Below are 24,673 nucleotides of genomic sequence, written 5' to 3'. Positions count from 1 at the left end.
CATGTGATTGGTACAAAGTGATTTCAAGTCAATAAACATTTATTAAGTTTATTAACTTATTTATTTATTATTTATTAACACCAGACTGACTACAATCCATATCCTCATTGGTTACCAAAGAGTTTTCACCTGGGCTCCTCTGTTGTACTGAGCAGTTCAAATCTATACTAGCAAGGTCTAGGGTTATCTAGGACTGACTTGTCAAACTCAGGTGGAAACAAGGCACTCCCCTGTACATGAGGGTCCCCGTGGGCCACACACTGACTTAAACAACCACATAGTGATGGCAGATGCATTCGATTGCATTTTTATTTACTTTGTTAAATATTTCCCATTTATATTTTAATCTGGTTCTAACATCATTCGGAGTATCATAAGCAAGCTCAGTGTTCGAGGGATCTGATCTAGGGGGTGAAATGAAGTTTTTGAGATTAAAAAAAATCTATCCTGGAGAATTCCTCCTCTTATTAACTGGGCTTTCCTCACCCTGGCCACAATCCTTTGTATTCATGGAACTTAGATTATACTGTGGCCACATAATTTATTGAACAGAAAGAAAATAGAAGGGGGAAAAAGTTATGTTCCCATGACAGGCCAATGAGTAAAATCAACAAACATTTATTACTATGTGAGAGGTTCTGTGTGGAGCAATCTACCTCCAACCACCTCCCCCCAGCTCCTTGCATTTGCCTTCCCAGTTCTTCTGCCATGTTCGGGGGGAATTTCTGAATCGCAAGCGCCCACAGAGGATAGACAGGGAATCATGTGTCTGGTAACAGGGTTCTGGGTCATATATTACTGCAGGAAAAATCAGGGAAAGAGCAGTGACAGAAGCTGTCCTCCCCTGAAAATCACCAGTCTGCTCCGAGCAGCTTCCAGTGAATTTGTATTGATCCATATAATATAGGTATTGGGCTCTCTGATCACTTCTACTCTCAATGGCAGGTAAGGTCCCAGAAGCTCTGAAGCTATGTCTTCCCATCAGGTTCCTCCTGTGAGACTGGTTTGGAGGTAGGGAGTATCTTTATAATGCTACCATTCATGAGCCCCCACTGGTGTGCTTCCCCATTGATTATCAGTTGATGGACAATTTAACTATCAGAAAGGGATATTTTATTGAGATGATATAGTATGGGTATAAAACATTCTTTCAAAAGTCTGTGAGAAGTTTTCACCAATACATACAGAGTGGCAGGAAAAAGTGAGCTCAAACTTTTAGCAAAAGTAAAAAGAAAAGAGTAACTTAGAAGTCCAGGAAGTTTTCTTGCTAGAATCCTCAAAATGTTCCCGATAGGTAAAGTATAGTTCTTGTAGAGTCATAAAGCTTCTTCCCCTCAATGTGTCTACTTTGCTTTCCAATAATGACACTACTATCAACATCTAATGTCAGATTTTTCTGGTCAAGAGATTGTATGAAAGTAATAGAGATTTTTTTTCTCTCCCCTCTCTTTAAATGATTCTGCCTCAGGGATTTGGCTAAATTGATTCTCTCTTCTGAGCTGACAAACAGTCCAATGTGAGGTATCAACAGGCTTGCTATTTTATAGAAAATTCAAAGGCCATCACGGGGCATAGATCAGTTTAATGCCTTTGCTTAATTGATTCAACATAGATCTTTTCAGTTGATATAAAAATATGAAGATCATCGCTTTTCCACAGGTTTCTATTAATCTGAATGGCCCTCCTGAGTATCTGTTCATGGCAGCAAGAAGGGCATGAATGGTCCTAGACAATACCGTCACCTAATGGAAAATGAGCAATCTTTCTCCCAAACTCAGCTACTAGTGGCTGTGATGGCCACCAACAGGTCTAGTTCTGATGGTAGCTGTCTCACCTCCACTTCCTAGCTTCCTTGGATTTCTTTCAAACTCCATTTTCTACAGGAGGGCTTTCCTGGTTCCCATCCATTTACCACCATAGGTAGTGCCTTTTTTTTTTTCATTATCTATTTATTTTGTATATATTCAATATATAAATAATTATTTGCATGCTGCCTACTCCATTTGAATGTGAGCTCCTTGAAGGCAAGGACTGTTTTTGCCTTACTTTATATACCAGGTATTATTACATAATTATTGACTGACTTTGTACAATAACTCCCCTTCAGGGTGATCAGGAAGTTTGAAACTCAAGGATATCACAAGAAAAGAAGAGAAAGCTGAGCGTGGATGCTCAGCTACTGAGTCCAACTCTTGTGGTCCCTTATGCTTTTACACAGCTTCCTGCATGAGCTTGTGTTTGAGAAGAATAGCTTCTTTGTGTCTTAAATATTGTCTGTGGGAACTTCTGGAACACTCAGGCAGTGGTGTGCCGGTAAATATTTAACACCTAGCTCTCTAGAGAGGTGCGTGAGTGCGTGTGTGTGTGTGTGTGTGTGTGTGTGTGTATAAAAGTGTACGCATGATACATTTTGAAGTTTAATCTGCATTATATAATTTTCTCCTTTAAGTCTAGAAAATTAACAAAACAAAAATAATATAGCAAGACATGATTTGTAGCATTTGGAGATTTTGAAGATATAAAGGGTCCCACTGAAAAATTTAACAATCTGCCCTGGGAGAACCATTCCCACTGACTCCAGCTTCCCTTTTCCTGATAATCACAAAGATGAAATAGCATTGCAGAAACATTCATTATATAATTTTACATGTTAAGCAAACAGTTAACAGTGAATCCATCAACGGGTAAGATTTTTGTTTATATTTTGCCTGGACTTATTTGTGTAATTATTGCAATTTTTTCTTCCTCTTCTGATGTACCTCTACCTAGTGTTGAGATTAGACTTAGCTCCTATAAGGTATATAAAGTCTGTCAAATTTAACATCATCTGCTGTATTACTAAACACTGGGCTACAAAGAGACAAAAACATGATCCCTGTTCTCAAAGAACTCATACTCTAATTCTAATTAACAGTGGCTTGAGGATACAAGGAAAGTTAAAGAAAGATTTTGCCCTCAAGGAATTTATATTTTAATAGTTACAAGGCAAAAGATATTCTTTTTAAATTTTTTAAATCTAATTAATTTAATTTTTTATTAAAGTTTTTTATTGACAAAACATATGCATGGGTCATTTTTCAACACTGACCCTTGCAAAACTTTGTGTTCCAAAATTTCCCCTCCTTTCCACTACTAAGAGGCTACTTGTGGAGCTGGGGGTGGTTAAAAAAATTTCCAAGACAGAGGATAGGGCAGTGCAAAAACTCTGGGATAGGTCAGGCAATATTTGGCAGCTCAGCCAAAACATACCCTTGAGTATTATTTGGGCACTATTTCATGTAAGAGTGAAGGAAAACCTAATGTAATCAAGTCATCAAGAATAAAGGTTAGGAGTCCCAGGAGTAGAGGAGATCCTGTGTCTTATTTCCACCCCAGAATCTATCATGGTACTTTGCATATAAAAGGTGCTAAATGGATGCCCCTCTTGGATTAATAAAGAGCAAAATTTAAGAGAGGTGGGAAATGGTGATAGGGAAAATAGTCATCTTGGAGACTGGCTCATGTAAATTAGAAAGGCAGCCTTAGGTGACAAACTGAAATAAAGGGGTGAGCCCTGATCTGTAAATATGCATCTCTGGGACTGTTTTAAAATATAATATTATCTTTGTTCTTGTTGTGTTTATTTTGTTAAATATTTTCCAATTACATTTCAATCTGCTTCAGGTCCTGTTTTCACATCTTGGTTAAGGTGAATGGAAACTTGCCCTTAGAACCTAGGAGATCTGAGTTCAAGTCCTGCCTTTGATATATACTGGCTGTCCATAAGTCAATCACTTCACTTTTCAGTCCTCTAGGCAACCCTCTAAACTTATAAATTGCCGAAAAGTGACTGCTTCAAATGTGTGAAGACAATTCCTATTCTGAGAAATCCCCATACTGATTGTCAGTGAAATCACAGATTGAGATAAAAAACTAGACCTCACAGCTCAAAATAAAATTATTGACTTTGAAGCTCCAGACATTGAAGTTATATATTTAGTCCTCATGTTCAACAAGCTATTTTCCCCATGTCTCAATTCATCCATCTATACAATGGAACACCAATCTGTCTCTGACTCCTCTTAACTGGATGCATTAAGAGCATTTTGTTTTGTACTGATACTATGCCCTTGTCATGTCGTAGTGGGTCTCCCAACTTGACTAGCCATAATAATAAGGAATTTGGCTAAGGAAAAACAAGTGTAGAAGGAGGGGCCTTATATTATCTATATTAGCAGTTGTTCCCTTGAGAGAAATCGATATTATATGACTGGACTATTAATATTGTTTTAGATGCATATCTAAATATGAATGCATGTCTATGTATTCATGTAGATGTATATATTAGGTAGATACATGTATATGTGTGAATATGCACATGTGTACATTACATAGGCACACATGCAAATATATGGATATGTAAATCAGCCTGTGATTAACTGTAGCCTGCTTAGGGAAGGTGAAGAGATAAAAGGAGAAAAAAGAATAAAGGAAAAAGTGCACAGCAGAGAATAAAAGAATAGTCTATAAAGCAGCCAAGATGGATAGTCATATATATTTGATCTCTACTATTATTATATATGCTTTCTTGAAATGGAAATTTATTGTTATATATTTTAAATCCTCCTTGATGTTATGTAAGGCACATGGCAATGTCTTGTTTTTATTATTTTCCTTTTTTGTCTTGCTTTTTCTATTTTGTTTTTTCTTATCTTATATTTCGTTTTAATAAACAAATAAATGAATAAATAAACAAGTTGTTCCCAACTTACAAATGGGCTGCTCATTAAAACTTCAATTGTATGTTGCTAGTTTGGGATCTGGGATACATTTTCCCCTAGAAGTGTATCTATACGTGGTGTATTGATATCAAAGTCAACAAGCATTCACTAGATACTTACTATATGCCACTCACCACTGGGTATACAAAGAAAGGGAAAAGCAATATTAGCTTTCAAGGAATTTACCTTCTAATGGGGGAGACAACATGGAACAACCATGTTCAGACAAGATCTCTCTCTCTCTCTCTCTCTCTCTCTCTCTCTCTCCATTCATCCCATCTGTCTGTCTGTCTATCTATCTATCTATCTATCTATCAAGGCACACACACACATATATTTGTACATATACACATGCATGTGTGTATATATATATATATATATATATGTAAATTGGAGACATTCTTACAGGGAAGTCAAGGTCAAGAAGATTTATTGAAAAAGACTTCTTGTAGAAGGCAGGACATTAGTTGAGACTAGAAGAAATCTACAAAGAACTTACATTTTAATGAGGAAGAAAACATGCAACCAACCATGTATAGATAAGTTCTAACTATCTATCTATCTATTCATCCCATCTGTCTGTCTATTTCTGTCTGTCTATCCATCCATCTATCTATCTATCTATCTATCTACCTACCTACCTACCTAGATACCTATGTATCTATCTATCCATCCATCCACACAAACATGCACATATATGTAAATTGGAGATACTCTCACTGGGAAGTTCTTAAAGTTAAGAAAGACTGAAAAAGGCTTCTTATAGAAGGTGGGATATTAATTGAGACTAGAAGAAAGTCATAAGGAGTTTACCTTTTAATGGGGAAGACAAGGACTCGTGTAAGCATAAAATTAGTTAAAAATTGTTTGATTGGGAGGTTAAGTTGAGAGGAAGGTTGTGAATAGTTGGGAATGCTAGGAAGGATTTCATGGAGAAGATGGAGCTTGGGCTCCATCTTGAAGGAATGGAGGAATTGTATGAGATAAAGATGAGGAGGGAATACATTCCAGAAGGCATATTATCTGGATTAAAAACTGTGGTAAAAGTATAATATCCAGCAAGGCTGGAAAAATAGGTCAGACTCAAATTGTGAAGAGTTTTAAAATCCAAATAGAGTTCATATTTTTTTTCCTAGATGATTGAATTGGGGAGTGTATTCTACATTCAAGGAATATCACTTTGATGTAGGAAGGACTAGAGGAATGGGGAAGTTGAATCAGGAAGACTAGGAGGCTGTTTCAGTAATCCAGGCAATGTGATGAGAGTCTCAACTAAGGAAGTAACTGTTTAAAGAAAGGGAAGAGATCAGACACAAAAGGTGTTGTGGAAGTAGAAAGAGGAAGATTTGATAACTGATTGGATATGTTGGATGAGGGAGAGTGAGTTGTTTAGGATAATGATGAGACTGCAAATTTAGGGGAGTAGAAAGAGGGAAAGAAAAAGGGATCAAATGGGTAGAAGGACAACGCAAAATAAAAAGAGTATCCAAGAGGAAAGGGTGGTTAACTGCCTTAAATGCAACAAATTGGTAAATAAGAATAAAGATTGAGAAAAGAGAATCAGTTTTAATAATCAAGAAATCTTTTATAAAGGAAAAAAGGACTTTCAAGGCCAAGAACTAGGAGAACATTTGCCACAAAAGTTCTTAAATTTGAGGTCTCTCTCTCCACGACCTTGTGTATGGAGGGAGATACAAGGGGATTGTGTGCCTCAATTTGAGGTGGGGAGGGATATTTTTGCACCAATTGTTGTTACTATACCTTCTTAGTCAATCCCTTTTCTAAAAACTAGTGGTATTTAATTGCTTACATAACAATGGGAAACATACTGGGGATCCGAGATCTACAAGAGAAGTACAAGAGTTATATATTACAAGATCTACATTAATACAAGGTATATATTGATAGTTACAAACCTTCAGAGTTACCATTAGAATCTTGGGGTACATAGTAGCAATTGCATACTATGAGGAGTCAAATTGTGAGTGTAAATACCCAGTTCCAGGAGTGATATGTATTATTTAGTATGTAGTATTTTGTGATATATTATGTTGTATGATATTTAATTACAACATTGAGAAATGAACTGAAAAAATTATTAAGTACTTACTATATGTCTGGCATATATTTGACTGTCAATACAGATAAAAAGGCAAAAGACAGGCCCTCAAAGATGTTAATTTGAAAAGAAAATTGTATAGGGAAGTGGTCAGGGTGGGCACTTTGCTTAAAAAAATTTAAAGATTGGATATCAAGACCATAGGAGTGTATACTGACGTGTTCCTTCCAAGAACAAAGGCAGAATTGATTTAATCATGACTCCATAACTGAGGTGGTGATATAGGTCAATGAGATTGGGAAGGATGTGGGGAAGATGTTCAGGGAGTAGGAGTGAATTGAATTCAGTTTAATATAACAAACATTTATTAAGCTCCTTAGGTATTCATTTCTGAAAGAGATATCAAATTAATATAAGATATAGTCTTTGACCCAAGAATTTATACTCTTATCTTGATAACATCTTTTTGGATGGGCAATGCAACAATAACCGATTGGGAGATTATTTCTGCATCAAAATTATTAATTCAGAGCTACATGACTAGTTGATTACAGGTGCCACACACGGAACTGGCCCTCTTTCCATTCATCATTTAGGGGATTGGACTAAATTCTATTATTTTTAAGATCTTGAACAAGTTAGATGATAAATCAGTGTGTAGAACAAATATCACTCAAGAAAACAGACGGCATTTTAACATATTTAACATGTATTGGACTGCCTGCTGTCTAGGGTAGGAGGTACAGGAAGAAGGGAAAAATTTGGAACAGAATGTTTTGCAAGAGGTCAGTGTTGAAAAATTACCCATGCATATGTTTTGCAAATAAAGAGCTTTAATAATAATAAAAAACAAAATAGATAATTTTATTTATATTAAGTTAAAAAGTTTTTGTACAAACAAAACTAATGCAGACAAGACTAGAAGCGAAGCAATAAACTTGGAAAATATTTTTGTATTAAAAAAAGAAAACAGACGGGACTTTCTGAGACAAATGTATTTAATGAAGGTTTTCAGAGAAATCTCATTAAAAGTGAAATGTAAATTGATTGTAATCTAGTGATACTGGCCTTCTTGCTCTTCCTTATACAAAAGACTCCATCTCCTGAAAGCAGGAGTACTGATTGACCATCCCCTATCTTTGGAACTCCCTTCTTTCTTTTCTCTGCTTTCTGGCTTCCCTATAACTTTTTACATCTTACCTAAAGTCCCATTTTTCACAAGAGACTTCCCGGTCCCATTAACCTAGTATCTTTCTTCTGTTGCTTATGTCTAATTTACAATGTATCTAGCTCATTTATACATAGATACATGTTATCCCCTCCTAATGGAGCTCTTTGAGAGTAGGAACTGTTTTTTCCCTTTCTTTCTATCCCTAGACAATACCACAGTGCTTGACACATAGTAGGTGCTCATAAATGTTTGTTAACATGGTACTGAGAAGTCCGTATCCTTTAACAGTTCACAACCCACATGAAAAAGTGAAGAACTCCTAGTCTTAATGCACAAGAACCTAACTATTTCTTTCCCCCGGCTTAAGCCTGTAAAATTGACTCTTTTTTTGGAAATCCAAAAATAGAATTTTAATTTTATCTCAATTAATTTCACATTTTTTTGATTGAGCCCATTGTTCTAGCCTGTTGAGAGTTTTTAGAATTCTTGTTCTGCCATCCATGTAACAGGATCCCTCTATTAAAACATCTATCAATCACTTTCAATATTGAGATGTGATGGACCCAGCTAGCCCTCCAATTTGCTATAATTTTTGCCAGGTGCTCCCCAGGTGCAGGTCATGATGAAAGTCACATCCTTATTCATTCATTCATTATTCAGCATGATGTACTACGTACTAGCAGTGTTAGCTTGGCCCTTTTACAAAAATAGTCAAGTGTATATGTCCCCTTAGAAAATATGAATGCCCCCATGCTTCATCTAAATGAGGAGAATGGATAATATCTCTCGGGTCACATATAGTCTTCTCCAAGAGAAACTAGGATTCCTGCCTTGAGGAAGGAGAACTGTTTCAAGGCTGCATGTACTTTTCTACAATTTCTGTGACTCAAATATATTAGATTAGAATTATATCTTCCAGCTTCTAAAGTGTAAATGCTCATACTGATGTGTAACTGATGTGTTTTGAGCTAGTGCAAGCTGGTTCCAGCACCCTAGTGTCCTCTTTTCCAAAGTTTTTATCTTTCTCCTTCCTTGAATCAATTCCCCCCAAATTTTTCAACCATGATTATTATCTGTCTCTGTCTCTCTGTCTCTGTCTCTGTCTCTGTCTCTCTCTCTCTCTGTGTGTCTCTCTCTCTTTTTCTCTTTCTCTTTGTTTCTCCCTCCCTTTGTCTGTCTGTCTTTTCCTGACTTTCAAAAAAATGAATGTTTCCTCTCCCAAAACTCTCATTCCCAACTGCCCCTCTGCCACACACATGCAGTCTTGCACTAGTGTTCTCTTCACCATTTTGGAGTCGTGGCTTAAGCACCAGCATCAAAGGTGGCCCAGACCTAGGATTCTGAAAATCTGGATTATATAAGTTTTTTATTGATATCTTTTACCTTTTATCACTTTTCCAATATATAAACCAGCTCTTCCCTGTTCTGAGAGCCAGCCAAATAACAAAGAATTAAAAGGGGAAGAGGGAGAACCTACCATATTTTCTTAAAACCAATAAACATTTTAAAAAATCAAACATTGTCTATAGGGGTTTATATTATTAGTCTACCACTACTGTAAAGAATTCCTTCTCAGAAGAGATGAAAGTATCCTAGAGATGATGTAATACAAACTCATCATTTTACAAACAAAAGAACAGAGAGGTTAAATACTCAGAGTAAGACAGCAAGGAAATGTCAGGGGTAGAATTTGAACTCATGTCTTCTTGACACCAAGTTTAGCCTTCTGTCTACCAATCCAAGCTGCCTCTTATTTTTTGAGGGGGTGGGTCAAGCTGTTTTTACACACACACATCCAAACATCCATCCACCCACCCATACTCACATATATATGTATATACACATGTTTACACACACAGACATGTACTTGTATGTCTACATATGTGTGTGCATTGTATGATTTAAATACATGTTCATTATGTTATTTTTGGCTGCAGGCCTAATTCTTTCTCTTGTCTGTAGTTCTACAGACAGCTCTTTCCTGTTCTCATAATATGCTTAAAGGCCGGGGTTCTTCTTTGCCATTCATTTTTATAAAATCAGAGTTATTACTGTAAGTACCTCTAATTGTGGAATGGGGAACAGCTCCTGAGGCTTCCCTTCAGCTCTCCACTCTGAGCAGGATCCCCAAACCAAGAGCTCCACCCTCCTGCAAGTTACTCCTGCCCCCTGCTTCTGGACTCACTAAATTCTGGTTCCTTCTCACCTAGGGCTGCCTCTCAGCAGCATAGCTGGGTCTGGCATTCCTAATCAGCCGAGGTTCACTCAGTCCTCCAGCACTCAGACCCCCACTTGACAAATAGTCTGGGAGGTGAAAGTCTGATAAGCTGAGGCTCCAGCCACAACCAGCTAGCCCTAGGGATCCCCACTTGATATTTGTACAGAGCTAGCCCAGAGGTGTTTGCACTTCAGACAGGTTAATACCATCCAGGGGTCTTTCTTCAGATCTTCTTGGGCTGTGTCAGGAGGACCCCTGTTCTGTCTTCTTGGTTTTTCACCAGTCTGTGTTTGCCCTGAGGTGAAAATTTGTTCTACTTGTGGGGGAAATCGGAAGAGTTTGAAATTTACTAATTTACTCTGCCATCTTCCCAGAATCCTCCCCTCACATCCTTTCTTTTAGATTAGAATGTTTGCTTGCATAGTATATTTCTTTTCTTCTCTCTCTCTCTTTCTCTTTTCCTTCCTTCCTTTCTTCCTTCCTTCCTTCCTTCCTTCCTTCCTTCCTTCCTTCCTTCCTTCCTTCCTTCCTTCCTTCCTTCCTTCCTTCCTTCCCAGAAATACGAAAAGTAGAGCAGAGGTCTGTAAAGATTTTTCATTGAGCCTACCCAGCTCTTTGGTATTGTGCCCAGGGTTAGTGAGCTTTATTTCTGGGATTTAAAAAAAAAAAAAAACCTTCTCTTGGATTCTGGATGTTCTAGACCATGGAGACAGCTAAAGTTTCTTTTTCTTAGATGCATAATTTTTGTTTTGGAGAGGTTTGATAGGTCACAAGATTAAGATTATTTAGGTCTCCATCTTGTTACTCACATGACCCAGAAATGCACATAGTACATTTAAAAAAATCTTCTCTTCTAGTCTGGTGTTAATTTAGACCTTAAGTTTTATTAGTCAATGACTGGATAGCTCAGAGATAACTTGTTCTGAAATGGTTGTTATCTCAATTATCATTATGTCATTTGAAAGACATGTCTTCTAAGCCTTCATTCAGCTCACTAATAGAGAGCTAAGCAGAGACAGATAGATGGGGAAAGAAGATGGAAAGGGACAGAGTAAGCTGAGGTATGACTTCCAAAGTATTACACTGTATCCATCCATCCATGTTCATATTAACCCATTCAGATGAGCACTTATCTGGAGGCAATCTGTGGATTCTTTCAATTAGTGCTTTTTCTGTATTAAAAACTTCTGAAGTGTTAAAAATTCTTGCATTATTTTATTTGATATGAATGCTCTGAATATAGGCTATGCCATTTTCCTTTTGGGTTTTCTTTCAAGTGATGATTGGCGCACCTTTTCTATCTTCACTTTGCCGTCTGATTATAATGGATCTGGGCAATTTTCCCTCCCTCTACCCCCACCATGATTTTCAGGGAATCCAAAGATTTTTTAATTGTCATCTGACCTATTTTCCAGGATATTTGTTTTATAAACATACACATATCTAATTTTTAATTTTTTAATTTTGTTCTAATATTTCTTTTTATCCTATGTAATCATTTATTGATCTTTGGTCTATTCTTGTTTTCAGGGAGGCAGTTGTTTGGATAAAGTTTATTAATTTCATTTCTAATGAAATACACCTTTCACTACATAACTTTTATTTCATTTTAAATTTTTTTGTTTAATCACCTCCAGATACTCATACAGTCCTAGTGGAGAGTATTTTTTTTCTTTTAAGTCATTATTTGTACTTGTTATGAAGTTACTCTCTTTGGGGGGAAAATCATTAGGTTTTCAATTTTTTATATTGGTTAATAATTTCTTTTAATTATTCATCTCTTTAGCAATGTGCTTTTCCTGGATTTTTGCACTTAAATTAAAAAATTATTACATTCTTAAAGAAATTGATGATCTTTAATTTGTTTCTGTCTTCAACTTCAATGTCTTTTTCTTATATGGAAATCTTGTGTTCTTTTTGTATTATTGTCTTTTTCATCTGTTCTTTCAGATTGTTATTCATTTAGATATTTTAGTATCCCAAATCTGTTTTTGCTTCTTCTCTTCTATGAAGAAATCACTATGTATTTAATATTTTTTGAACTCTGCAAATTATTTCTGTTATAAAGACTATCAATTCTGACATCTGTCTGCTCCCTTCTAACTTCTCTTATACTTTTCATTTTTCTTTTGAACCAATATTGGATATCCTGTTGTTTCATAATCTCCTGGGATTTGAAACAGCCCTGTATTTCATCAGGCATTAGTTCAATTTCCTTTGTTTTGTAAGATTTCTTAATGGAGCTCTGTAATATTTTTGAGAATTTATTACATGTCCTTCTTTCTAATTTTAATATCCTCCCTGATGATTTGTTTGTTGGTAGATTTATCTGCTCTATTTTAAAAATTCTCCTCCTCCTCTTTCTTCTTGTTCCTTATATCCTCCTCTTTTTTTCTTCTTCCTTCCTTTTCTCCTTCTCGTTCTCCTCCTTACTGGTGCTTTAGCATTTTTACCAACATCCCCTTGTAATTCATTTTCTGACTCTTCCGTTTTGATAGTGTATACAAGTCCCAGTCTTCAAAGTTGCCTCAGCTTCCTCACACATTATGGGGATGGGATTGGTTGCTTTTCACTGAGATTCATTTTCTACACTAACTGGTTTTTTGAGAGACAGGGCTGGCTTCAGCTGGATTTCATTCCCTTTCTTTCAGGCCTGGTACAGAACTTCAAGCAGTTTTTCAACTCTGCTCCTCCCTTGCCTCTCATTCTTTATTTCTTTTTTGTTTTTAAATTTTATTTTTTATTATAGCTTTTTATATACAAAACATATGCATGGATAATTTTTCAACTTTGACCCTTGCAAAACCATCTATTCCAACTTTGCCCCTCCTTCCCCCCACCTCCTCCCCTAGATGGCAGGTAGTCTCATACGTGTTAAATATGTTAAAGTATATGTTAAATACAATATATGTATGTATATTTATACAGTTATCTTGTTGCACAGGAAAGATCGGATTTAGAAAGAAGGTAAAAATAACCCAAAAAGAAAAAACAAAAATCTCATTCTTTATTTCTTTGCTAGACTGAATCAGTTTTTCCTATTCTTTACAAGGTTGGTGAAGCATTGGATAGATACTCTTTTCAGAATCTTTGCAGTCTTGGGTTCCCTAACCCAAAGTTGATCTGGGCATAAAGAAGTCTAGTTTCCTCTCTCCCCTAACCCCAATGTGGCAGGGGGAAATTTGTTTGTTGCAAAGAGGGTAAAGGATGGACAGGAAGACAAAGTGTGCTGACATTTTCTGCAGCAGAAGGAGGATTTCCCTTGAAGACCCCAAGTATAAGGTCATGGATTGATTTGTGTATCTATTTTGAAGTGTGGAGGCTGATGAAGCAGAGTGCTAAGGAAGGATTAATTAATTTTAAGGATTATTTTTTCTACTATGCATTCATAAAGCTTTTACTTTGTTAGTATTCTTGCTTTATTATCCTCTGTCTTCAACTGTGATTGTCCTATATCTAATACAATTTTCTTTTCGTGAGAGTTTTTTTAAATGCAGACAGGAATAGGGGAAATATTTAGTCTATCATTTTGTTGATCACATGATCCTTAAATCTCCCTTAGCACTTTTTAGGTTAAGTTCATTCTAAATTCACATAGCTGTGAACTACACACAAACATGTATTTCTACTGTATATCACAAGGATATCATTAAAGCTTTTAACAACTTCTTTTCTGAAATCTAAATCTATAATCCCATTACTTGACTTACCAGCATAGTACTTTTTACATACAAAGGGTTAATTATTTTATTTTTTTATCTTTTATAAAGGGATATTTACTGAGAAGATATAGCAGGACTAGAAGAGCATTTATCCCAGCAGTCCAGAGTACCTTCTCCCCTATATTACTTTGGCACTCATAGAGGGTGAGTTGAAACAAAGCATTTCTGTGAAGCATTCGTCCCTTACCAAGTTCTCTTCCCAATGTGTCATAGTTGATAGATGGGCAACTCCCTCTTCGTTGCCTTAGATCCAATGGGTGAAGCTTGAGACGTCTCTTGGCTGCCCACAAGTTCTGGCACTAACTCCCATCTTGAGACCTCTAGCAGCTCATTTTCTCTGCTTTTGAAAGCTCACAAAATCACTGCCTTGTCTGTTCTATGCAGCATGCTCCACCTAAGGAAGAAAAGAATAGCTACAAGAGGGGCAGGGATGATAGGAAGAACCTTTTGTTTATAGCTTCATGTTGATCTAAGGAAGGAGGACAGGACATTGACACTAACTCTGTCTCTCCACCCAGAGACAAGTTTGCGAAATGCTTTCTTTACATAAAAATTTTCACTTGATTCTTACAATAACCCTCTAAGTGAGGCACCAAAGGTTATTTTTTTTCAGTTGAAGAAACTGAGGCTCAGAGACTTAAATGACCTGTCTACAATTCCACAGCTAGTAAATATTAGAAGTGATACCTGAACTCAGATTACTCCAGATTCTCAGTCAGAGACCACAGAACTGTAGATTTAGAGCTTAGCAAGACCTTAGTCAATCTCATTTTTAGCAGGAGAAACAGCCTCAACAGGATAAAGTGAGCCTGTTGTCATAAAGGTTGTAGGAAGGGGGCAGAATGAAGGTTCAAATCCATGTCCTTTACCCTTATATATACGTTGTCTCCCCTCTGTACCTACAGAACGCTACTATAAAATAGCTTTATATATATATATATATACATATATATGTGCATATAGTTTATATTATTATCTTCTGTCTTCAACTTGTAGGAAGGGGGCAGAATGAAGGTTCAAATCCATGTCCTTTACCCTTATATATACGTTGTCTCCCCTCTGTACCTACAGAACGCTACTATAAAATAGCTTTATATATATATATATATACATATATATGTGCATATAGTTTATATTATTATCTTCTGTCTTCAACTGTAATTGTTCTCTAATATAATTTTTGAGGATTTAAAAAGAATATAATATTACGTGGTATAAATAATATAATAATATTATAATATTATGTTATAATTAATATAATAAAATCATAGCATATATATGTATGTATATATATATATATATATATATATATATAATCTGAACATTTGCAAAGTATCGTACAAATAGTATTTCATTTGATCCATCCAGGGAAGTAGATACCACCATAAGGTTAAATGATTAGGTCAGGATCACCTAGCTAGTAGGTATCTCAGGCAGGATTTGAATTCTTCCTGTCTCCCAATCAGGCACTTTATCTATCTACAAGATCTCCTTTACTGCCACATTTTCCCCAGATACCGTAAGTTGTCAAATAGTGACCATGCTGAGACCAGCATTTTCATCTCCTAGTGTTATAAATTATGCCTCAGGATCCTAGACCACAGAGAGCATCTCTAAATCACAGGGGCTTAACTCCATTCTTTTCAACCCATCTGCAAGGATCCAACATTGGATTCTACGCCCAGTTTTGCAGGAGAAGCTGCTTGGTGCCAGGTGTGGTGCTGGAAAGGAAGGTGGTGAGTAGAATCTTTTTTAAAAGAAAGAAAAAAGAAACCTATTAAGATTTCAACAGAAACTCACTTTGGTTTCTTCATTCTTTAGAAAACCTCAAATGTGATGGGAGAAAGGAATGGGAGTAATTAGCCAAGACAGGTGGTGTAAATCCAGGGAGAAAGTAATTCATCAGATTTAAAGTAACTCATTTGAAACTGCAAGTGTGGTTTATCTGACCTGCATTGGGGAGCAAATATTAATGAAAGAGAGCAGGCAGTTTATGGCTTTTTCAGTTATTTCATTTCCCACTAGATGTCTCCGATGGAAACTAATTATGGACGTTCTTGATTTAATTTGAAAAAAATTGGATGAAGGTTTTCTGTTGGTCCCTCGTCAGTGGTCCCATCCTGGGCAGGCTAAAAGTTAACCCGTGATCCTTCCTTAGTAAGTACTTCAGTGGACGGTGCCCTTACGGGCCACCAGAGAGGGCAGGTTGCTAACAAAAAGATTATTATTTTTATTTTTAATAAAGATTTCTTTGGGGATGGTTAAAGTCCAAGAGGAGCTTTCTCGGATGCTAACATTACTCACTAGCCCACTAAGCAGCTCTTGTGAAATCTGGATAAAGTAGAGCTTGACTCAACCAAACAAGCCACGTGACCTTGGCCAAATAACCACTTCTCTCTGGGGCTCAGTTTGCTCATCTGTAAAATGAGATGCTTGGAACACATAATTGCTCAGGGTTCTTGCAGCTTTGATGTCTCTCATCTGCGATCTGAGATCTAAATAGAGCCTCATTTTCAATCCTCCGACTTCAGGAATGAGAATCATATGGAGAGAAGCAGGCCAAGGTCTGGGACTTGGTCCAAAAAGAAATCTCCAGGTTCTGGGCTGGGACATCCTAGTTTGATCTCAAACTTCAGCAGAGCACACATTACATCTGGGCTGATCCCTGATGTTCAGTAAGGTGAGTGTGAGGGCAGTACAAAAAGATTCAATTCATTCATTGAGTGCCTGCTCTGCACACGGCAGGTAGTGCCAATGAGTAAAACTGATCTTCCTGCATTGAGGTCCCCCTCTCCAATCCTGCCCCCCTCCAATTCCTCTTCTATGGAGTTGCCAAACTGATTTTTACTAAAGTCTAGATTTCACCGGGTCACTCTCCTGCTAAAGAGCCGTCAGTGACTCCCTATTGTCTCTTAGGAAAAAAACAAATCCTCTGTCCTTTAAAGCTCTTTTCATCTGTCTCCCGACTATCTCTCCAGGCTGATTACACATTATTTCCCTTTGCACAGTTTATGTTCCAGCTAAATTGGCCTATTTGTGGATCTTACCATGTCCCATTCCATTTCCTGCCTCTGACTTTTGGACAGGCCATTCTTTAATACTCTTCCTCCGGACCTTTGCTTCTCAGAATCCTTAACTCCCTTCATCACTTAGATCCAAGTGCCAGCTTCTACATGAATCCTAGCCTGAGCTGCCCGATTGTTAATTCTCTACTATCTAAAAGCGCTTAGTACTTGCTTATTTATGTACATGTCATTTCTCCCTCCCTCCTCCCCCAGTAGAACATAAGCTCTTTGGGAACAGAGAGTCAGCATAGTTCTGGCATGTAGTAGGAACTTAATAAATGAGAGCTGGGTCCTGAAGCTGTGATTTTATTCGTATAGGGACCATCCTTGATGAGAAAATTCCTTCTTTCAAGGCAGGCCAACCCTTTTTTATTGTCTTAGAGAGATTGAGGACTCGCCTGTGGTTGCTCAGCCAGCATCTGTGGGACTTGAAACTGGGCTTTGGCCCATGCTATGTGGTGATCCACTCTGCCTCTAAGGTACCACTCACCCCTACTTGGAGCCTCATTGGACCTCTGGGAAGCAGGCAGGTGCCGGGTGTTAGGGATGATAAAGACCCTATAGACATCACCGAAATTTACTGATGATTCTCAAATCTACCTTTTTTGCCCCAATCTGTGCTGACCTCTAATCTCACATTTTCAGACATCTCAAAATGGAGGTCTATCTTAAACTCAACATATTCCCAAACTAAACTCATTGTTTTTCCCTCAAAACCCTCCCTCTCCCTTCCCTCCCTGTTTCTATAGAGAACAATTCTAGAGGTAAGCCTGCTGGACTCCTCACTATCTCTCATTCCTTTCCCCAGATCAAGGCTATTGTCAAGTCCATTTCACCTCTGCAGCATCTCTCATCAGTTTTAGCTCTGAAGCATCTTTTGCAAATTCACCTCTCCAGTATCATTTGTAAATTTCACCTCTCCAGCATCTCTTGTAGATTTCATTTCTCCAGCATCTCTTGTAGATTTCATTTCTCCAGCATCTCTTGTAGATTTCACCTCTCCAGCATCTCTTGTAGATTTCACCTCTCCAGCTTCTCTTGTAGATTTCACCTCTCCAGCATCTCTTGCACATTTTGCCTCTCCAGTATCTCTTGAGAATTTCACCTTTCTAGCATCTCTCCAGTATCCTCTCCTCTGACACTGCCACCAGTGGTACCCTCATCACCTGACACCTAAACTACTGCAAAGCTGCTGGTGGGTCTGCCTGCCTTGTGTCTTCATACTTCAATTCATCATTCAAACACCAAAGTAATTTTCCTAAAGCACAGATCCAACTATGTCATCCTTCTACACTCAACAAACTCCAGTGACTCCTTATTGCCTGTAAGAATGAAAATTTCTCTTTTGGCATTCAAACCCTTTTATGACCTAGTCCCCTTCTATCTTTTCAGTCTTCTTACACCTTACTCCCCACATGTACTCTTTAATCCAGTAATACTGAACTCCTGGCTATTTTGTGAACCAGACCCTCCATTTCTTGGCTTTAGGTATTTTCACTGCCTGTTCTTTCAAATCTGGAACATTCTTCTTCCCCCTCTCTGCCTACTGGCTCCCATCAAGTTCCAACCAAAATCCCATTTTTGGAGAAAGCCTTTCCAAATTCCTCTTAATTCTAGTGCCTTCCCTCAGTTTATTATTTACTATTTTTCCTATATGGAGGGCTTGATTTGGATAAATTTTATTTACATGTTGTCTCTCTCATTAGACTGCAAGCTCTAAAGACAGAGCTTATCTTTTGTCTTTTTTTGTATCCCTCATACTTAGCATAGTGTTTGGCATGTAGTTGTTGTTCAGTCATTTTTAGTCATATCTGATTCTTCAAGAAGTTTTCTTCTTTTTTTGTTTTGAAGTTTTCTTAACAGAGACATTGGAGGGGTTTGTCATTTCCTTCTCCAGCTCATTTTACTATTAAATCAATTGAGGCAAATGAGGTAGATCACACAATTAGTAAGTGACTGAGACCAGATTTGAACTCAACTCTCTGAGTCCAAATCCAGAACTCTATTCACTACTGCTCATCTGCCACATCGTAAGTAATTTAATAAATGTTTACTGACTGACTGACTACACTAACAGTGCCAATCACAGATTTATAGACTGGATTTATGATTTCACATAGATAAGGGGAATTCCAGGATGAGGAAATTCCACCTATTAATGCAAGTCTATGCTGTCTTCGAAACACAGAATCTTAGAGAATTGCTTAGATGACCGAGAGGGAAATGACTTGCTTAGAATCACACAGAAATTGTCTCAGAGGCAAAACACGGATCCAGATTTCCTTGGCTTCAAGTTTTTCTCTAGTTACTATGTTGAGTGCCTTTACATAATACACTTGGCTCATAATGGATGTTTAATAAATGCTTCTTAATGGATAGAATTATTTGATTGAAAATTCACTCAGGCAATGCTAGGGGACAAAGGAAGTCTGGAGGAGTTGTGTTCCCCTTAGCCATCCCTACACTGCTGCAACAAAGGAGAATCCCTTTGAGTAGCTTGAGAATGCAAAGATCTAGGAGCTGCCTGAGAATCACTGAAGTAAAATCAGACATGACCACAACCTCAGATTGTTGCCTGACATCTCCCCTGCCACCTCATACAACATTACTGGGTTGTATATGGGGGAAGGGCTCTCCAGCTGGAGTTCAGTGTCTCCAAATGGAGTTGTGCCCTCAAATCATCCTCCTCTCAACCTTTTATAGTCCTTATGACCTTCCAGCCTGGGACAGCTGCCTTATAAAGGCATGCCAAAGATAGGGCCCAGAAAACAGGAATGGAAGAACACAAATCCATCTTCACTCCTTAGAAACAAACATAACCTACCAGGTGTGAATGGAAGGGCGTTGAAAGCCTCCAAAGTATCTTTTGGACCATCAGAGTCATCCAACTCTGATGCCTTGTAAATACTAGGAAAGCCTTTGTCAAGGATGCTGCCAAGGGAGCTCTACCCCAGGTGGGAGCTTGGCTGGAAAGCTCTCCAAATTCATCTCTGGCTCTAGCTTTCCAGGCCGTAGGGTTTTCAGGGAATACATCCATTGTATGAGATACCCATGTATCCATTTCAATCGGATACATGAGTAATATTAATAATTTTGCAAGGTGCTTTTAGAAATATTTTTTCAGTTAATCCTCATCGAGTGATTCAGCCAACATTTTTTAAAGCCAACTCTCCTAAACTCTAAGCCAATTCCACCTTTTGCCGGACAGCTCCACCTAGATGATTTACTGAGAACTCACCTCAAAGGCAGATAAATGGTGCAGTATAGTTTTGGGCCTGGAGTCAGGAAAACCTCAGTTCAAATCAGGCCTCGGACACTTGTTAACTGTGTGACTCTGGAAAAGCCACTTAATCCTGTTTGCTTCAGTTTCCCCATCTGCCAAATGAGCTGGAGAAGAAAATGACAAACCACTTTGGAATCTTTGCCAAGAAAAACCCATAGACATGTTGGACACAACTGAATAACAACATCTCAAAATCAACACGCCCCCCCACTCCTTATAATTTAAGGCCCATGAGGGCAGAAGTTGTTTTATTTTTTTCTTTGTATCTCCAGAACCTAACATTGTGATTAACAAATAGTAGGTGCTTAATAAGTGCTTGATGATTGATTGCTATTCCAAATCAAACTTAACCTCTTCCTCTTCCTCCTGCTTTATATTTGTTGATCCTCTCCTCTGTATCTGATGCCAGGCCAGCATCATCCTTGTTACCCAGCCTTAAACTCTCAGCATCATTCAATTCAATAATCCAACAGACATTTATTAAGCACTTACTGAGTGTAGGATAGAGGCAGCATGGAGTAGAGTATAAAGGATTGATCTTGAAATTAGACAGATTTAAATCTTGCATTTGACACGTAGTGATTGTATGATTCTCAGCAAGATTTGTCTCCTGTAAAGTATTCTTTATTCCCATCTTGGTCACACATAGGGATGAACACATCCTGGCTCTCACCATTAGCCATGAGGGCAATGTCATCTCTCCCTGTCTTATTCTGAAATCTCTACTCTGTTGGAACTATGACCTTCATTTCCTCCACTGCTCAGGCCTTTCCCGGACCACCGTCCCTCTGTGGCTGTTCTTTCCTCTTTTTTCCAAGCTTGACACTTGAGTTAACCAGGTCAATGTTTTCTTTCTCCCTACTCTTGAATCCTTCAGCCTTGAATTCCCTATCCCGTTGCCAGTCATCCCTGGCCAAATCCCAAGCCTGGATCACTCCCACCCACAGCTCACTTGAATGCTAGTTTATGGTGCTGGAGGAAGTCTTGCATGCTCACTGGCTTCATTACAAATTAAAGTGTTATCTACATCTCAGCTAGTCCCTTAGTGCACTGAAGCAATCCTTTTTACTCATCCCTAATTGATTCTCCATCACACTCACCACCACAGTGACAAGTCGAACCTTCCTCTCCTTAAGTATCCCTTTCCTGGACCCTGGAAACGTAACACCCGATCTCACGCCTTACTTACATTTTATTAAGAAAATAAGCAAAAGCTTTGTCTATATTAAGTGCCTACTATGTGCCAGATACTGTGGTAAGCATTAAGGGTGCAAAGAAAGGGAAAAACACTGTCTTTGCCTTCGGGAAATACATGTTCTAATGATGGAGAAAACATAAATAATTATGTACATGGTGTGTGTGTGTGTGTGTGTGTGTGTGTGTGTGTGAAAGACAGAGAAACAGAGACAGAGACAAAGACAGAAACAGAGACAGGGACAAAGAGAGACAGAGACAGAAAGAGAAAGACAAATATAGAGACAGAGACAAAGACAGAAACAGAGAGACAAAGAGAGACAGAGACAGAAAGACAAATACAAATACAAAGACAGAGACAAAGACAAAGACAGAGACAGAGAGACAAAGAGAGACAGAGATAGAAAGACAAAGACAAATACAGAGACAGAGACAAAGACAGAGACAGGGAAACATAGAGACAGAGACACAAAGATAGGGAAAGACTATAAATTACAAGTATCTACAGAGGAAAGGCACTGGCATAGAGAAACTAGATTTGAGGACCAAATAAGGCTGCTTCTATTTGCAGTAAGCTCCTTCCTCCCTACTTTACATCTCAAAACCCCCTGACATCAGTTTTTGTCCATTGCCCCATTTTCTCTTGTATTTCAGTCCCTAAAAAAAAAGATACTTTTCTCTTAGGTCAATACCTCTACTTGTGTCCTTGATTCTATTCCCCCATTTTAATCAGCAGATTGTCCCCAGAATAATCTAACCCCATTTTAATCTTCATTCTCTCCCCATCAATTGGTTCTTTCCCTGATGTCTACACAAACATGTTCAATTCACTCCCATCTATAAAAAAACAAAACCAAACCTCACTTGACCCAACATCCCATCAACCTCCTTTTCCCTTCTCAACCAAATGTCTTAGACTGTTGGACTTCCTGTCTTCTCACTCATTCTTCATCCCTCTGAAATCTAGCTTGCAACCTCATCACTCAACTAAAAAAACTGCTCTTTTCGCTGTTACCAGTGAGCTCTTAATTGCCAAATCTAATGACTCTAGTATAGAGTAGTCACTTAATAAACATTTGTTGAATGTAATTTTTGAACTCATTCCTTTTGGATTTGTCCCAAAAATGTTTTCAGGAAGCTCACAGAAAATGAGCTACATCCCAATATCTCGATTCATTTCAAGCCAACTTGGCTCCAGTCTTCCTTCCCAACTTTATCATATGCCATTCCTCTTCATGCTTTCCTTAGCTGAGTCTAGTTGTCCATTTTGTATTCTCTCTCTCTTTCTCTCTCTTCTTTTCCCTCTCTCTCTCTCCCTCTCTCATGTCCTTTCTTTCTCTGCCTTTGTCTCTGTTTCTCTCTTTTTTCTCTCTCTTGTGTTCTTATCTCTTTCCTCATTTCTTCTCTGTCTCTCTGTCTCTCTCTCTGCCTCTGTCTCTCTGTTTCTTTCAGTCTCTCTCTCTCCCCGCCTCTCACTTCCTTTCTTTCTCTGCCTTTTTCTTTGTTTCTCTCTTTTTTCTCTCTCCTCTCTTCTTATCTCTTTCCTCATTTCCTCTCTGTCTGTCTGTCTCTCTCCTTCCTGTTCTTCTCTTTGTGTTTCTCTTTCTCTGTTTCTCTGTCTCTGTATGTTTCTTTGTCTCTCTGTGTGTCTCTGTATGCCTCCTTCCCTTCTCCTTTCTGTCTTTCTCTCTCTGCCTCTCTGTCCTTCTGTTTTTCCCCACAGAAATATATGTCTGTGCCTTTGCACTGATTCCATGCTTAGAATCCATTTCCCCCTGCCCTCCTCTAAGAATTTCTTATTTCCTCTAAGACTTAGCTCCAGGACCATTTTCTACACAAGATCTTTCCCTATGTCTGTCCTTTCTTATATGACCTGGAGGATTAACCTTAACGGTCAGATTATTGTGTCTGGTGGTCGGGAAGAAATGTACATCTTTATAGAGCAAAAAATGTTAGACACGAAATGAAAATTAGACATCCCTGGGTCCTGTCCACCTATGTCACAGATCATCAGTCTAGAACTGGAAGGAACCTCAGAGCCATCTTCAGAGTCTCCTCGTTTAAATGATGGAGAAACTGAAGCCCAGAGTGGAATAAGTGACTTGACAAAGATTACACCAGAAATAAGGGGCCAAGATTTAAACTCAGGTCATTGTATTATGGATTTTAAATAAGAAACAAGACTTAGAAGTCACCTTGTAGGCCTCTCGGATTTTACAAAGACACCAAAGGCCACATGGAAGGGGACGGTGCTATTGCCCAGGTACACTGGGAATACTGATGACAGAATGGAGACCGGAACTCCAGGTCTCTCAATCTTTCCATTGCACCATATTGCTTTCAAACAAGGTGCCTAGGATCCTAGGAACACAGATTTAGAGCTGATAGGAACCTTTAAAATTATTGATCCAACTTCTCTCTTTTTAAAAGTGAAAAAACTGAGGCCAAAAGAAATTAAGTGACTTGCCTAGGGTGACACAGCTAGGAAATGTCTCAGGCAGAATTAAAGCCCAAATTTCCCCAAGAAACTGAGGTGGGGAATCCCATTGCCAAGTTCAATCCAACTCAACAAACATTAAATCAATGTTCCCTGTGTGTAGAGCACCATCCTAGGCAATGAGAAAGTTTAGCTAAGATAATAGTCCTAGTGAGCATAGGCTGGAAGCAACTTGTACACGCTCAGGAGAGATTCATTCATTCATCTAATCATTCATTTATTCATATACTTATTTATTTTTTTGTTTATGTCTGGACTTAAAAGAAGGTGATGGAGAAAATGTTAATAGCTTAGATTAACTTTCAAATGCACCCTGCTTCTCACAGAGCAGGTTGTTAAATATTTACTAGCATATTTACTAGCATAAATATTTACTAGCTGCGGTGAGAAGTGTGATGGTAAATTTACAATAAAGGAGACAGTTAGATGGTGCAGTGGATAGAGCACTGGCCCTGCAGTCAGGAGGATCTGAGTTCAAATCCAGATCAGCACTTAACACTTCCTAGCTTTGTGACCCTGGGCAAGTCACTTAACCCCAACTGCCTCAGCAAAAAAAAAAAATAATAATAATAATAATAATACAGTAAAGGGCTTTGTGAAATTTGGGGAGACTTAAGGCAATCTTTAAGCAAATGATACCTGTGTCCTTATTAGAAAGACACTCTGTGGTGCGAGGGACATAGTTCTAATGCCTCATGCCAAGA

At 38.1% G+C, this 24,673-nt stretch overlaps 1 long non-coding RNA gene across 3 annotated transcripts in view; it reads left to right on the top strand.

Moving 5' to 3' along the window:
* Positions 1-746: 746 nt before the first annotated feature.
* Positions 747-24,673, top strand: part of LOC116421229 — a 62,856-nt gene continuing 38,929 nt past the window's right edge. Inside the window, exons 1-4 of one of the 3 annotated variants that reach the window (XR_004231528.1) lie at positions 747-945; positions 13,979-14,074; positions 15,590-15,666; positions 16,462-18,767. This is a non-coding gene — a long non-coding RNA (uncharacterized LOC116421229). The other 2 variants (XR_004231527.1, XR_004231526.1) reach the window with 2 other exon arrangements.

The sequence above is a fragment of the Sarcophilus harrisii genome, chromosome 2 (genome assembly GCF_902635505.1).
Source record: "Sarcophilus harrisii chromosome 2, mSarHar1.11, whole genome shotgun sequence".
Classification (NCBI taxonomy): Eukaryota; Metazoa; Chordata; class Mammalia; order Dasyuromorphia; family Dasyuridae; genus Sarcophilus; species Sarcophilus harrisii.
The sequence above is the reverse complement of the archived record's forward strand: the minus strand, read 5'-3'. Positions and strand labels throughout refer to the sequence as shown.